At 37.6% G+C, this 16,471-nt stretch overlaps 1 protein-coding gene across 1 annotated transcript in view; it reads right to left on the minus strand.

Annotated features, from left to right (window-relative positions):
* The window catches only part of baz2ba (bromodomain adjacent to zinc finger domain, 2Ba), a 322,339-nt gene extending 310,402 nt beyond the window's left edge, over window positions 1–11,937 (minus strand). Inside the window, exon 1 of the mRNA XM_078552234.1 lies at window positions 11,866–11,937. The gene's annotated coding sequence lies outside the window, so the exon portion shown is untranslated. The remainder of the gene's footprint in view (window positions 1–11,865) is intronic.
* Between the last annotated feature and the right edge of the window lie 4,534 nt (window positions 11,938–16,471).

Raw genomic sequence — 16,471 nt, forward strand, 5'->3', positions numbered from 1 at the left:
AACTATATGAACATACGAACAAGGAGGAGTAGGCCATTCGGCCTCTTGAGCCTGCTCCGCCATTTAATAAGGTCATGGCTGATCTGATAGTAACCTCAAATCTGCATCCTGCCTACCACCAATAATCATCACCCCCTTGCTTATCAAGAATCTATCCACCTCTGCCTTAAAAATATTCAAAGACTCTGCTTCCACCACCTTTTCAGGAAGAGAGTTCCAAAGACTCTTAACCCTCAGAGAATAAATTTTGCCTCATCTCCGATTTAAATGGACAACCCCTTATTTTTAAACAGTGACCCTTAGTTCTAGATTCTCCCACAAGAGGAAACATCACCACTCAGGATCTGTAGGTTTCCATCAAAACGCCTCTTACTCTTCTAAACGCCAGGGGATACAAGCCTAGCCTGTCCATCCTCTCCTCATAAGACACCTGCCCATTCCAGGTATTAGTCTGGTAAACCTTCTCTGAATTGCTTCCAATGCATTTACATCCTTCCTTAAATAAGGTGACTAATACTGTACACAGTCCTCGAGATGTGGTCTCACTAGTGCTCTATATAACTGTAGCATAACCTCCCTACTTTTGTATTCAATTCCTCTTAAAATAAATGATAACATTCTATTACCTTTTCTAATTACTTACATACCTGCATACTAGTCTTTTGTGATTCATGCACTAAGATACCCAGATCCCTCTGCCTCTGAGCTCTGCAAGCTCTCACCATTTAGATAATATGCTTATTTTTTATTCTTCCTGCCAAAATGGACAATTTCACATTTTCCCACATTATACTCCATTTGCCAGATCTTTGCCCACTCACTTAACCTACCTATATCTTTTTATAGCTTCATGTCTTCTTCACAACTTACTTTTCCTACCCATCTTTGTCATCAACAAATTTGGCAACCATCCTGCCCGTCCCATCATCCAAATTATTTATATAAATTGTAAATAGTTGGGGTCCCAGCACTGATTCGTGGCACATCACTTATTACATCTTACCAACCTGAAAACAACCCATTCATGCCTACTCTCTGCTTCTTGTTGGCCAGCCAATCTTCTATCCACGCCAACATAATCACCCCCTATACCATAAGCTTTTATTTTCCACAATAACCTTTGATGTGGCACTTTATCAAATGCCTTCTGGAAATCTAAGTACAGTACATCCACTGGTTCCCCTTTATTGACAGCACATGTTACTTCCTCAAAGAACTGCAATAAGCTGGTTAAACATGATTTCCTTTTCACAAAACCATGTTGACTCTGCCCGATTATCTTGAACTTATCCAAATGCCCTGCTATAGGTTCTTTAATAATAGGTTCTAACATTTTCCCTATGACACATGTCAAGCTAACTGGCCTGTAGTTTCCCACTTTGTCTCCTTCCCTTTTTGAATAACAGAGTTACATTTGCTATCTTCCAATCTAATGGGACCATCCCTGAATCTAGGGAGTTTTGCAAAATTAAAACCAATGCATCAACAATGCCACAAGATTTTACTTCTTTTAAACAAAAACAAATATATATAAATATCAATACATATACATGCTTACAAAGACTTAAGACAATAAATGCAGTTCTACTTTTTATTTCCCAACAAGCGCTCCCTCATCTTATGAAATCTTGAAGGTTCATTCATTTTTCCTGGGACCACCCCAAAGTATGCCAGAGTCCTCCAGGATTCACTAATTCTCCTCAGTGTTTTAGCTATCCTGAGGTAAGGTTCTATGGGGGTCATTCCATTAGCTTTTTGGCCACGCGACCCTCCATCTTTTCTTTACAGACCTCGCGATTGTGGATTCCTCAGGATCTCGTTCAGGTTGCTAACAGATGCCCAACTGCCTTCCAACAGCTTTCCACACTAACTCTGCTGATTGCTTTCTGCCAAGGCTCTGTGAGGACCACAGTAGATCTCTTCCATTAGCTGCAAGCTAGAGCAAATCTCCCAGCTGCTTTTTCCTCATGAAATCCAAACTGAGATTGAACCCCACCCACATTCCTTGCAATGAACGATAAAGATAGTATTTTGTCTGCGGAAGATGCAGGTCTGACAAACATTTATTTTCTTTGGTTCTCCCAACTCAGTGTTGCAGCCTAGACAAGGTCAAATCTGCAACTGCCTCCGTCTGTTCCCAAACTGAGCTACTTGCTTCTGAGAGAAACACAGATAAATAAAACAAAACCTTCTAACCAAGGCTCCATCTTGAATCACCATCTATCTCTATAACAACTTGGCATGCTTTGGATTGGTTCAAACACAAATGCAAACAAATTATTTTACCTTCAACACAACTTTTCCATTCTGTAACCCATATGAATAATTTCTATCACTAATGGAGTTTATAACCCTCTTTCCCTGAATTGCTTGCTTTTAGCTTCTTTTATGGAGATAGTACTAGACAACCGGGCTCAACCAAGAAGTCCAGAGATGGATCATCCATTGTTTAAATACTTGTTCACTATCAACTCTGACCTTGTAAGATAAACACAGGTCTCCTCAAGCGTAATAAATGCAATTAAAACAAGCCAGGGTTTATCTCAGAATTATCAGTTTCTCAATCAGATGCCCACTTATATTATACTTACAACCTCCAGCCTAAAAGTTGTATTCCTGAAACTACAAGTCATATTCTGAAAAATATGAATTTTGAATCAGATTTTCAAATGCACCCAAATTGCAGTTATACCAGGGGATCTAATGGCTGTAGTTCAAACTTTGGACGTGTATTCAACAAGTCATTCAAGGATCATATTCGCGCCGAATGGAATAGGAGGTTTTGGATGATTGATGGAGAAAAAACCTTCACAAAAAAAGTGTGGAAATATGCATATTGCTCCACTTAATGCTTTGTGGGGTTTCATCATCAAATTGTGAGATGCTATAAGTGCACAAAGCGTCATCAGATCATACAAAAAATATGGTATATCCAATTTGATAGAGAGGATGATAATCTGTTGTGGAGGGTAATTATGAAACCGAAAGTGCCACATCTGATTCAGAGTGGGATCCTTACATAACCATAACCAAAGTAACTCAGAATTAATTTGTTGAACTCTTTGCGTCAAAGCAAAGGGCTCATGGAGGTGGAGATAATATTTTAGCATGGATAGAGGATTGCTTCACGGATAGAAAGCAGACAGTGAGCATAAACTGGACTTTTTCCAAGTTGGTGGGTGAATAGTGGATCGTGGAGTGCCGCAAGGATCAGGGCTGGGGCCTCAGCTATTTACAATGTATATTAATGACTTAGATGAAGAGAAGAGACAGGAAGCAATATTGATGATGCCAAGCTAGGTGGGAAGGTAAGCTGTGGGGAGAACACAAAGAAGCTACAAAGAGATATAGACAGGTTAAGTGAGTGGGCAACAAGATGGCTGATGCAGTATAATGTAGGGGAGTGTAAAGTTATTCACTTTGGCTGCAAAAATAAAAAAGCTTTAAAAAAAAGTGAGAAATTTGTAATTGCTGGCATTCAAAGAGACTTGGAGATGCTCATACAAGAATTGCAGGAAGTTAGCATGTAGGTGCAGCAAGCAATTAGGAAGGCAAACAGCATGTTGGCCTCCACCGCAAGGGGATTGGAATACAAGAATAAAGAAGTCTTGGTACAATTGTACAGGGTTTTGGTGAGACCACATGTGGAATACTGTGTGCAGTTTTGGTCTCCACATTTAAAGAAAGGATATACTCACATTGGAGACAGTACAGCAAAAGTTCACTAAATTGGTCCCTGGGATGAGGGGGTTGTCCTATCATGAGAAGCTAAGTAAATTATATTCTCTGGAGTTTAGAAGAGTGAGAGGTGATCATTCTGAAGGGGCTTGATAGGGTCGACACAGAAATAGTTTCCGCTGGTCGGGGAGCTAAAATATGAGGGCACAGTCTCAGGATAAAGGGCTGATCATTTGGGACCGAGATGAAGAGAAATTGGAATTCTCTAAACTAGATGATTGTGGATGCTCCATTGTTGAATACATTTAAAGGCTGGGATAGACAGATTTTTGGTCTCTCAGGGAATTAAGGGATATGGGGAGCAGGCAGGCAAATGGAACTGAAGCCCAAGATCAGCCATGATCGTACTGAATGACAGAGCAGGCTTGACAGGCCATATGGTCTATTCCTGCTCCTTTTTCTTGGGTTGCGTATGCCAAAGACAATGAATTTGATGGGTTTTAAACACTGATCGCAGTTAAAGATATATCTTTGTAGAATGAATTAATTCAATAAACCTTGCCACATTAATTTGATATGAATTACTGATGTTATGTTTTCTTTTCATATTTCAAAATGGTGATCACCCACACCAGTAGTTCACATTTTACACTCAGCATAAGTCAACTCCTGTTTTTGGCGGCTACAAAGGTCAATTTATGTGCCACGTTCTAGAGTAGCTATTTCATATATAATAATTAATATATTGGTATCAAAGTAATGTTTCCTGCTTTAGAATGTGCTTGTTGACAAAAATGGAACCACTCATCGGTTTGCCTATTTTTATGCATGTAAATTAAGTCAGCTAACTTCAGGCAGAAAGGTAACAAAAATGGTACTGAACAAGGAGGGATGGAGAAATTCCTAACCACTGACTGGTTAAAGAATAAAGATTATGAAGTTCTTAAATAATCAGGGTTTTGTATTCTTTTTTAGACCAACTACAAAAGAATGTGTTCTGCTTCACTATATGCCTCAATTTGTCTCGCCACTTTGTGCATTTAATCTACATTACTAATTCAAAATTGAAGCCATGTTGCTAGCACAGCAGAAAAGAAAGCCTATGTGACAGAAGTGACCAGATTCTTAAATGAAGATGATCAATAAAAACTATTTCTATCCAATGCAGTTTAGATGTGCAAGCCTTTATGAAATCTGCAAATGGAAGTACACTTTCTAAAACTGCTGTTAAATTATTAAGAGACCATTCCTCCCACAGCCAAATTTCAATATTATTTTTGAAGTAAAATCTCAGTAGTTTATTCATGTAATACATGTTAGCTATGTTAAGAGTGCAAACAGCATTAATCTGCAGTACTAACAGGCAAAACTACTGGCATTTGAAACACCAGCCCCCATTATCACAGCAGGAGACGTCAATCACTCAGATGTTCTTATAACAGCACAGGCAATATGACAATGATCTCAGGGAAAATCAGCAATCTCTGCAGAATATTCCAAGGCCTCCCCTTCCCCCACCCCTACTTTGCAATTTGACCAATCAGAAGGTGTCATTCATGACCTACTGGAAGACTTGCATCTTGCTTCAAATCCTTAAAAACATCAATCATACAAAACAGGAAGAGGACATCGAATTATACAGTATTAACCTCCAGGGTTTGCATACAAAGACCTCCGATTTATTTATGCCCATCCTTTAGGAGCCTCAGCACTGTCTTTAACACCAAACCAACTGCCAATTTGATGAACCTCTCTACCCTCAGTAGGAGTCGTGCTCGTTTGATTAATGAGTATGTGCTTGTGGAAAAGGTAAGAACAAAAAAAACAATGTAAAAACACGATTATCCCCTGCACAAAAATGCCAAAGTAATAATTAACCTGATGCCTCTCTTGAGGGATGATGTACTTGATATCCTATTTATGATCAGGACACTGGTCCAAGACATTGGACTCTTTCATCAGCATTTGACATTGCAGCTAAGCAGTTTCACATTCCCAACACCCGCAAATCAACTCAATGTTTTGTGCTATGTATCAATATCAAGCTTAGCATTAGAAAAATCACACTGAAGATACACATTTTCATTTGCCAGTTCTGACAGTGATCAAATACTGGTACATTATTACAGCAGCTGCTTTCTGGCTGTTTCTTCTTTTGTTTCAAAATTCTGATCAGTGAAAGTACCCACAAGAACTGCTGACCTGTTTGATTTTTCATTTCTCTGCAGAAGATCCAAGGACAGTTACAGGCCACTGAAGATCTGTAGCAAAAGACAAACGCAATATACTAGGCGTCTGCTATTTAAGCTATTACTGAGAATTAATGTCTACATTAACCATTCTCTATAATAAGTGAAGAACTCTAATTTTCCCAGTTTGGAACACAGTTTCAGCAGGTAAGCAAATGGCTCTCAAGTCATTGGTTTTATTCATTTACCAACAGTTTATCAACAGAATAAAACCTAGGAATCTTGCTTTAAAATTCAGCCACTGGATAAAGCAAGCTAATCTACACTTTATACCTCCCAACAATCAAAAATAGATCAAAGAACCTTCTTCAATGTAAAATGGCATGGTAAAAATACCAAAGATTGTGCATATTTTGGCTAATCAAGATAAATTCACCAGTTTCTGGTTGTTTTTATTATTCTAAATTTATAGTTTAATTTTTTTTTTCAACAGAAAAATATTTAGATTTAGACCAACAAAAAAGATAGGTACAAGACAATTTTATTTTGACATTTTATTCTTTTTCAGCCAAGTACAACTTGTTTACTAAATTACTTAAGTTAATGCTGGTAGAATACCTCAACACACCAACTTTGCAAGAGACACCCAGGCTGAAACTCAGTTAACCTACAGAGCAGCTCAAACCATAAAACATGGCAATTTGATTTTATTTGTTTTTTTGCAATAAAATATTAATCCTAACTTTTCAACAAGCTGCAAATGTACCTTCATTCTGTAAAATAAATAAAACATGCTTCCATTCAATGTTTTCTGCACATCAGTGCAACTTGCCCAAAGCAACACAGAAATGATTATACTTTTTATTTTTTTTTTAAAAAATGATCATCTCATCAGATGTGCCAATATCCATAGCAGGACCCAGAAAGTGTAAGCAGGACACACATACTGCTGATACAATTACAAGGGCCTGAGGTCCAAGGCAGATTCCAGAAAGAATGCAGTGTACCTGCAGTACTGTGTACAGCTTTGGTCCATTTATTTAAGGAAGGATATGCCTGCATTGAAAACAGTTCAGAGAAGGTTCACTAGGCTGATTCCTAGGGTGAAGGGATTGTCTTATGAGGAAAGGCTGAGCAGGTTGGGCCTATGCTCATTGCAGCTTAAAAGAATGAGAGGTGATCTTATTGAAACATAAGGTTCTGAGGGGGTTTGACAGGGTAGATGCTGAGACATTGTTTCCTCTCATGGGGGAAGCTAGAACTAGGGGGCACAGTTTAAAAGGAGCCTCCCATTAAGGCCAAGTTGAGGAGAAACTTGTTCTCTAAGAAAGTAGTTAGTCTTTGGAATTCTCTTCCACAGAGGGCAGTGGAGGCTGGGTCATTGATATATTCAAAGCTAAATTACAGATTTTTGATTGACAAGGGAGTTAAGGGTTATGGGGGACAGGCAGGAAGTAGAGTTAAGGCCACAATCAGATCAGCCATGATCTTATTGAATGGTGGAGTAGGTTCATGTTTTTGAAGGAGGAAATATTTAAACAACAGCTGAATTGGTTGCATAAATATTGGAAAGAGACACCAAAAACGCGCTTTTTTATAAACAGAAACATTTCTTATAGTTATACTTTGAAATCAGGCCAAATACATTTAAAGAGAAACATCAGCCAGTTGTTTCCAATCTATTAATTTGAGAACACACCTTTAATGATTCCAGCAAGAAAACTGTTCATTTAAGTTTATAGTTACTTCTGCTTTGCCAATATATTCTGAAACTGAAACTATTTTCTGATATTAAACATGCAGATAACTTTGAAACAATTTAAACATACAGGAACCACTCATGCATACAACCCTAACACCCTACATTCTGATCAAACAATGTCAACTGTTACCCCTCAATGATTTTGACCTACAGATTTTTCCCTATTAGGAACAAGTAGGGATTGCTAAAAGGAACCAATGCAATTATTTCTGGTAAAAAAAAAATACACAGGGATACTAGTAACACTCTGCTTGGATACTTTGATTAATAAACTGCAAGGGACTTATTAACACCTGAATTACTAGCTTTGCAAAGATTATTTTCCATAACGACATTTGCCACTATACAATTTGCATAAAACGACATTTCTATCATTTTAGAATTCAAACATAAGCTCATGCTTATTCTTTCCATCTCTCCTGCAAAACAAGTATGTGGGAACAGACCTCATCAAGATGTGATATTAAAATCTCGTGTTGCAAATATACAACAATTGAAGACATTTGGAATTACAATTCAAGCTGGGAGTGACTGTTCTGTTTCAATTCAATGACACCACTAATGGGTTCTTAGCAGCTCCATGAAATCAAGCAGCTGTCAACTCAATGCATCAGAAGAAAAAGTCATACACTCCCATAAGGAAACGAACACATCAGGATGTTTGGCAAAACATCTGCTCCTTCACATTTCATCTGACAAAACAAAAACAGCTAAACAAAGAAATGCCTTGTATATATTTTTACTAAGCACATAAGATTTTTTAGCAATGAAAAAATAATTATTTACCTTTACCACCATTAACACTGTGTGCAATTTTCACACAATAATTCCTGATAGGTGACAGAGAACTATTATGAATAGATATTCACATAGGCTCAATGCTTATTAATACCGTGCTATTGTCGAGAATATGATCACTACCCAATTGCAATATTGGGTGACTAGAAAACTACAGTTGAATTATCAATTTTAAATGATGAGGAGTGAATATTACAAGCACCAGCAAAAGAACTTTTCTTGTTCAGTTTAAAACGCAATATTTCAGAATCCATTTTTACTCATGCGTCAAACTGATGATCGACTCCAACTGGTGTTACCTGGTGGAAAGGAAGGTGAGCTATTGATATTTTTCACGTCAGATGTGGCAAAGAATGCATAAATTACACTTCAGCTGCAAAGTTTATCTAATTATTAATGTAACTTGTAATAAAAATACATATATGTTCCTTTCTCAAAATACAGCTCTGATTCAAGAAATGCAGTTAGGAACTTTAGACTATTTTACTAATTGGCCTTGATTACGAACAATCTGACACCACAAACACTATATCAAACAATAATGGGAAAGTCCATTCATTAATCCCAAGTCCTACTTTACTTAGTATCACCAACATAAAACATGTAAATAGAACAATTAAATAAATATCAAACTACAATACGAAATGCAGCATTTCAAGCAACTCTGCATAAGAAATTCAACTATGATGCAAGCAATATTTTGTTTTCCTTTGATCTACTTATTTCCCCTGCTTAATCTTCCAAATCTTGCAGGCTTTTGTTGCATGTATAATTTAAAGCCATCTGCTGTTTGGGCTTTTAAATTTAAAAAAAAACTCAAGATCAGAGTAACTAACAGAATGGGTTTGTTACTAATATTCAAGTATCCAGTTACAGTGCATTCCCTTGTGAAAATAGTAGTTACATATAAAAACGACAAAGCAGTTTTTCTACATGTCTTTAAATTTCCCCACTACAAAGACTTTAAAAAATATGGTAGCTCATAAAACCACAAAACCACTTAAAAGCTCTAACAATATTTTCAAGTTAAAATGCAACTGATTCTGCCTGGCGTTCCAACTTGATTTTCTTTTTATTATTTTCTGCCAAGGGATTCAGAACTTTGCACAATGAAAAGAGAATTCTATTGTTCACAGGTATAAAAATTGAACAGTACCACTTTGTTTAAACTCATACTAATCTGACACAAGAGAATATAGCCAGAGGTAATAAGGATTTTTTAAAAAAACAAATTCAGACCTTAAAATGTTTACAACTTTCATCTTACTGCCAACCATGGTTATATAGCTGAGTTGAAATCAGCTCTTTAATTAAAATAAGACAGTGCATACACATCTTTCAAAATTAATACATAATCAAAGCTGCAGATATTACTAGAAATATACTGTGGGCCAACCATGCCATGTACACTATGGAAGCAAACCTATTTCTAAAAGGCCTTGCTTTGAAGAACCATAAAAGGCCTCGAGAGAAACAGTATTAATATTGGAAGTTTGAGAATCTCTTCAAAAATGGGCTTTATATTTATTACCATTCACTATTTACACCTTTTATTCGAGATTCCAACTATTAAATGTATAGTTTGTTAAACACATTACTGTATATTAAATAATAGATCTCTAAACAAAAGCATATAAATGCCAGCAGATATTCGTGTAAAATATTCACATTTCCATGGTTGTCTGCGATACATTCATTGCGAAGTACTGGATGTCACTGATTGTTCATTTCCTAACCAAATTCGTACATTTTAAGTAAACTCACTATGTACTACATGGAAACAATTTCCCTTTTTTTTAAAAAAAAGAACACATGTACAGATTTTTAATTGACAAAGAAACAGCAGTGGTCTTGCTCCACAAAATGCTCAATTTTAGGACTGAGAATTTATTACTGTATTTGTCATTCTAAACCCACAGTAAAGCCTATCTAAAGTTCCTCTATAGTTACATTTCAGAAAGCTGTTGCAATTGAAGCTGCTAACAATCAGATGGCGAAAGAAACAAAGTCCTTTCCAGAACAGGATTTAAAAAAAAGGCCATAAATACAAGGGACAAATCTGACTAAACTTTACATGACGTCACTGTCCCCAGAAACCATGCCCAACTTAGTGGGGGTGAGGGGGGGGTAAAACCCTTCCTCTAAACAAAAGACTTCAAAATAAAACACATTACCCAAGATGGCGAAGGGTTGTTGTTTTGAAGAAAAGAAAAATGGAGGATATTGTAATATACACAAAGGGATAAATTTCAACAACTCGCCTGCAGCCGGCTTGAATAAGGAAGCGGCGGAGATACAAGAGCAAGAGGGAGGGAGGGAGGGAGGGATGATGGAGAGAAAGAGGCAAAGGGGGGCACCCAGAGCGGCAGGGGCACCCACACGGAGCCCCGGGGAGCCAGCCAGCCCAGCCGGCCACCAGATTATATTTAACACACACAACACACAAAAAAAAAACAAGAGGAGTTATCGCATAATTGATCTGAATGAAGCATGTTGGTGTCTCTGCGCTGACGGGGAGGATGAGATGGGACGCAGATGTGACGGGTGACGCCGGGGCCGTGCTGTTTCGGCCGGCCCAGCCCAGCCTGGCAGCCGGACTGTCAATGAGGGGGTGGGGAAAAAAAGAGGAGGAGGAGGGGGGCCGGGGATGAGCGGGAGGGGAGGCCGGTTTCACACCACAAACCACCCTCCGGTCCCCCCCCCCCACCCCCCCGGGGGGGACACGGGCTCCGCCAGCGTCCTGTCCACATTCAAACCACCTCCCCCGGCTGTAACCACTCGGCCCCGGCCCGCTCTCCAGGCTCTGCTGCGCCCGTTTGTTTTTGTGTTTTTTTGAAAATAAACTACGAGAGAGTGAGAGAGAGAGAGAGAGAAAGTGGATAAAATAGTAAACACCCCGCGGGGGGGAAGAAGCGAGCGGGACACAAAAGCGCCCGTGCCCAAACATTTAATTTTTAAAAAAAACCTTAAGGTCAAAACACAAGTTTTAGTGCGGACGGAAATTACTCTAAATAAAAAAACACACACACACACACACAATTGCCCGTTGAGGTGTTTTTAAAAAGAAAAAAAAAAGTCCTTCTCCGGGGGCCGCTCTGTGCTACAAAAGGATCCGATTCAAGCGACATGTAAAAGACAGAGACGGTTAGAGACACAAAGTGAAAGGAGGACAAGACTCAGCCTCACCGGCTGGACGTTACCGAGCAGCTCAAGAGTTTCTCCGGCCCTGATATTTTTACTCATTCCTCCTCTCACCCCTTCCCCCAATCCACACCCCAACAACTCACATTTATCAATTATTTTTCTTTCCCTACACCAACCACCGCCGCCGGCCGGCCGCCCCCCACCCCCTTTCCCTCTCCTCCTCCTCCCCCACTCCAAATAATATATATAAAAAAAATAAAAATTACATCAACACGAAAAGAAAATGCAACTCACCTAGCTCGCAAATGTCATCGACTTCCCTTCCGGATACGTCGGGAGTTGGAGGACAGATGGTGGAATTATTTGTTAACGTTCTTGTTTTCGTTTCGAAACTTTTTTTTAATTGAGGCGGGAGGAGAAAGGGGAGAATTCGTTAATTCACCAGAAGCGGTGAGGGAGACCGAGACTTTTTCGGCTTCAATGCATGTGGTTCACGAACTGGTGACGTCAGGCATGGCTCAAACAATGAAACTTGCTGCTACAAGAAACATTTTCCTAAATGAAACCAACAGCTTATCATCTAGCGGCAGGGAAAAACAGTAGATTATGGGTCTCTCTTCTCCCCCCCCCTCGCCCCGCCCCCCACACCTTTTTCTTCCAAGCAATCAACTGAGGATTTTCTTTTTTTTTAAAAAAAACATAACTTTCGATATTTTTTTAAGGATCATAAACTATATGAGCACGTGAGAATTGTAAAGCCCTGCAATTCATATATATATATATAAGAAAGCTTCTCATCCCTTTTTTTTCCCGCAAGCGATGCGAATGTCAGCCCATGCAGCCCTTTACCGCGGTCATTTGTAACATAATAAGTGCAAGTACAATGATTGCAATCCAAGCACATACATATGGGGAAGGTGCGGAGTGTTCAGCTATTCGAATCGTCAGTCGTTTTACAAGAGAACATTTTGTGTTGAAATCATTTTGAGGTGCATGGACTTTTTTTTTCAAAGATGCAGCAAAGACGGATGGTTCTGTAAAATAAGCAGTGTTCAATTCGTTGTATGGTATTAATTATTTTGATCATAAACTGACCCAAGGATCTGCATCAGACAGCTGCGCTGTGCTTGCAGTTATTGATTTTTTTCACTGCTACAGTCCGGGAATACAAATTTGATCGCTTCAGTATACTATACAGTAATTTCATTAAAATTACAAAGCAAAAAAATCCTACTTTGAAACACGTTTAATTTGAACGGGGTACAATTTCTCTTTATTGGTACTGAGTTGCTCATGCAGGGAGCCGGCACAGACACAACGGCCTGAATGGCCTCCTTCTGTGCTGTAACCATTCTCTAATTCAATATTTTCCCCTCAATACTTAAGGTGGGAATCAATGGTTTGACAATCTAATTTGACTTATTACTGTAATATTGATAATTTCCACATATGCCTTTCATTTACATTAAGTAAAAATATCGGAGTACATAGTTTGCTTCAGTATATTTGTTTACAAATTATTTTTATCAGTGGAACAATGTAGATGGAAGATTTTCCCCTCATAAAATCTGGGAGTTAAATCAGTGACGGTAACTTGAGTTACATTGGAATTAATCAACAATTCCAGTAATCAGAATGCAACTTTAAATAAATGAGGAATTGCATACTTTATAAATGTTAGTGGAATTGAAGTATAGCGCATGGAGTCTCTGGTGGATGTTAAAAGTATAAAGCACAAATAGCAAATAATGAAACTTACTATAAAATGTATTTTAACATTAAAAATCTTGGATATGTTCACTTTTAATGAAATGTTAGTTTATTGTGTTGTCCTGGCAACAGATGTATTACTTGCTCACCTAATAGCAAGATTTAGACAATATAATGTTTCAGTCTTTATGTTAATTATTGTATATCACCCATAACCATGATATATTCTATTTATAGTAAAGATTTATAGTTTGTAAAAAAAATAAGTAGTTTTGTGGCATTTATGGTTCAAGTAAATTAATAGAAGTTTCTTTGGGACATCACTGATGTCTTGTTCCAAAGCAAGTAAGATTTTTTATAAATCGAGTGAGTGTTTCTTGTACAAAAAAATTATGATCTGATATAAGGTCAGAGGGAAATATTACTTGGCCTCCCACAATGCATCAGTGAGTTTATCCAGTGAGAAATGCTCCTGCCTTGCAGTGAGAAAAATTGACCAGGGCACTCTCTTTCGAAATGCATATGTATGGATGTTATGGGAGGGCAGGATTAGTTTGCCATGATTTCCCATTGACAGACACTAGCACAATTTGAACTTGAATAATGATCTCTTGGATGAGGATGCCTGGTGGCTATTAAACTGTATTCCAGCAAGGTGTCAGCACCAGAAATAAGATGGGAGGAAATTAGCAGGAAATATATTTTTACAGTTCTGTATTGCAGCGACAACGTGTCTTGTAAGGTGGATTCCAGCACTGAAGTTGGACCGAATATTAAACATCAAATCTAAAGAAGTAAGTAATAGTTTCTTGCCAAGAAACCAAAACAGCAAAAAATGAAGACTAATGTCACCAAAAGGAAAGTCTGGGCAGTTTTCCAACTATTTTCAATCTCAATTCACTTGCACAGGGCTGTTTTGCTCCAACTTTTAAAGGTATACTGCCCTGGCCTCACATCAAAGACACAACTCATCAGAATTTCCATGCCCTACCCTAAATACTTGCCCCAAAATTATTGCTATAATAAGGCTTACAGCATGGAGCAATGCCAGCCCCCTGTGTCTTCAGGGCATGCCCATTGGAAAACCTGAAGCAAACACAGATCAGTTGCATTGACTCTAAACATAGTTTTCTACCCAGTATGCATTAGCACCAGTAGTGCTTTGGAGCAAAATTTCAGCCCTATCCTTACTGTAACATTCAATCCTCAATTTAAACATATATTGAAACATTTAAAGATTTTAATTAATGAAGAATTAACTTTCTTCATGAAGTCCATTTGGCATATACTGCATCCTAGTCTTGTACTTGTGATCTTTTGGTCTTAGGTCATAGCATACGTCAAATACCCTGCACAAATTTACATTATCCATATTCTTATTTTGAAAGCATACATCATGTCTGATCCTCAATTATTTCTCCAGGAAAGCCAAGTTCAACTCTTCAAAACTTAAAATAAAAGCCCCTAAATAATTCTCTCTTTAATCTTCTTTAAGCTATTTTCAATTTTCTTTTGATGGTGAGATGCCTAAAACTATAGACAATATTCTAAGTTCAAATTTACTCATGAGTTATACAGAGTTCAAGTCCATGGAGCTCCCTGTTTGATTAGCCCCCTTGATGATAACTTCATGTTGACTCCTTATTTTTAGTGAATGGTCAATAATTGTATTCAAGCTCTTCTTCTTTTACTAATGACATCTACTTCTGTATTTTCTGCTTCAAAATTCAGTATCTTAGCATTTTTACACTGATGTTCTACCGGAAAGAATAAATAAACTGTAAAAATGATACTAAGTTAGTAAAGGAGGGCTGGTGGTGGCAAGGATCCCATGGATATAATAGTGACCTAAAGATAAGAAACAAAAGTCAGAATGCTAGAAGAAATAAAGGTAACACATACTCAGGGAATAATAATGGTTAGGAAATAACAAAATACCTGATGAAGAAAGCAAGAGTAATTAAAAACAAGAGCATATTATATTATGTGTATTGCAATGTACAGAACATCAGCAACAAAAAGGGAAATTGGAGGCAATAATTGGAAGTAATTAGATGTAATAGGGATAATAGAAATATGGCTGAAAACAGGAAAAGATTGCCAATTAAATATTGCAGGGTATTAAATATAGAAACAATTGGGAAGAAGGAAGGGCTAGGGGGTAGCTGTGTTACTCAGAAATAACATAATGACAGGAACAAGAAAGGACAGACCTAAAGAGATAGAAACCAATTCCATATAGTTGGAAACAAAGACAAGGAGGGGATTGGTCACACTATTAGGTGTATACCAGACATCACCAAAAGTGGAAAGGAAGTGGAGGGAGAAATATTTAGGTAAATCTATGACATGAGTAAAAGATAGCAGAAACATATATATGGGGAATTTTAACTAATTTGCTGCCAGTCCCAACTTGTTTCCCTGCCAAATAAACTGCAAGGGAGAGGGAGTAAAAAGGGAGAAGGGGGTGATGTTTCTTGCAATGTGCACAAGACTGCAATTTGATTCAATATGTAAGAACCCCAACAAGGGAGGAAGCACTACTAAAGCTAGTAATGGGAAATGAACTGGAACAGATAAGAGCAGCAAGGGTAGAAGTGCATCTGGGGAGTAGTATTCACAATATAATCAAGTTTAATATAATGACTGAGATGTAGATAGCATAAATACCAAAGTAATATTTTGTTTAAAAAACTCATTATGTAGGAATGAAGATGGAGCTAAGGAAGATAAACTGGAGAAAAATATTGACAGGAGAAAGGGTAGCACAACCGTGGGCAAAATCAATGCAGTTCAGGAAAAATATAATCCACTAAAAATAAGAAGAAACAAGCCACAGGTTAGGTATCATGGATAAATAAAAAATAAGGATAAAATGGAATCTAAAGAAAAAAGCATAAATAAACAATAAATGGAAAGATGTCAAAAGTAAATCTGATGAGTTTAAGAAAGAGGTTTAAAAAGGCAATCGGGTAGGCAAAGAGGAAATATGAAATGAAAATATTTTAAAAAATTAAAAATAGTGAAGTATCCTGTAGAGACATAAGTAACAAAATAAAATTAAAATAAGATTACAGCCTCTAAGGCATAAACGAGATAAATGTAAAGAAAATTATACTGAAATGTTAAAGTTACTGAATAGAAACTATCATTAACACTAAGGAAAGATTGAGGAAGCTGGGCTCTTTTT

This window comes from Cetorhinus maximus, chromosome 11, assembly GCF_964194155.1.
Source record: "Cetorhinus maximus chromosome 11, sCetMax3.hap1.1, whole genome shotgun sequence".
NCBI classification, from domain to species: domain Eukaryota; kingdom Metazoa; phylum Chordata; class Chondrichthyes; order Lamniformes; family Cetorhinidae; genus Cetorhinus; species Cetorhinus maximus.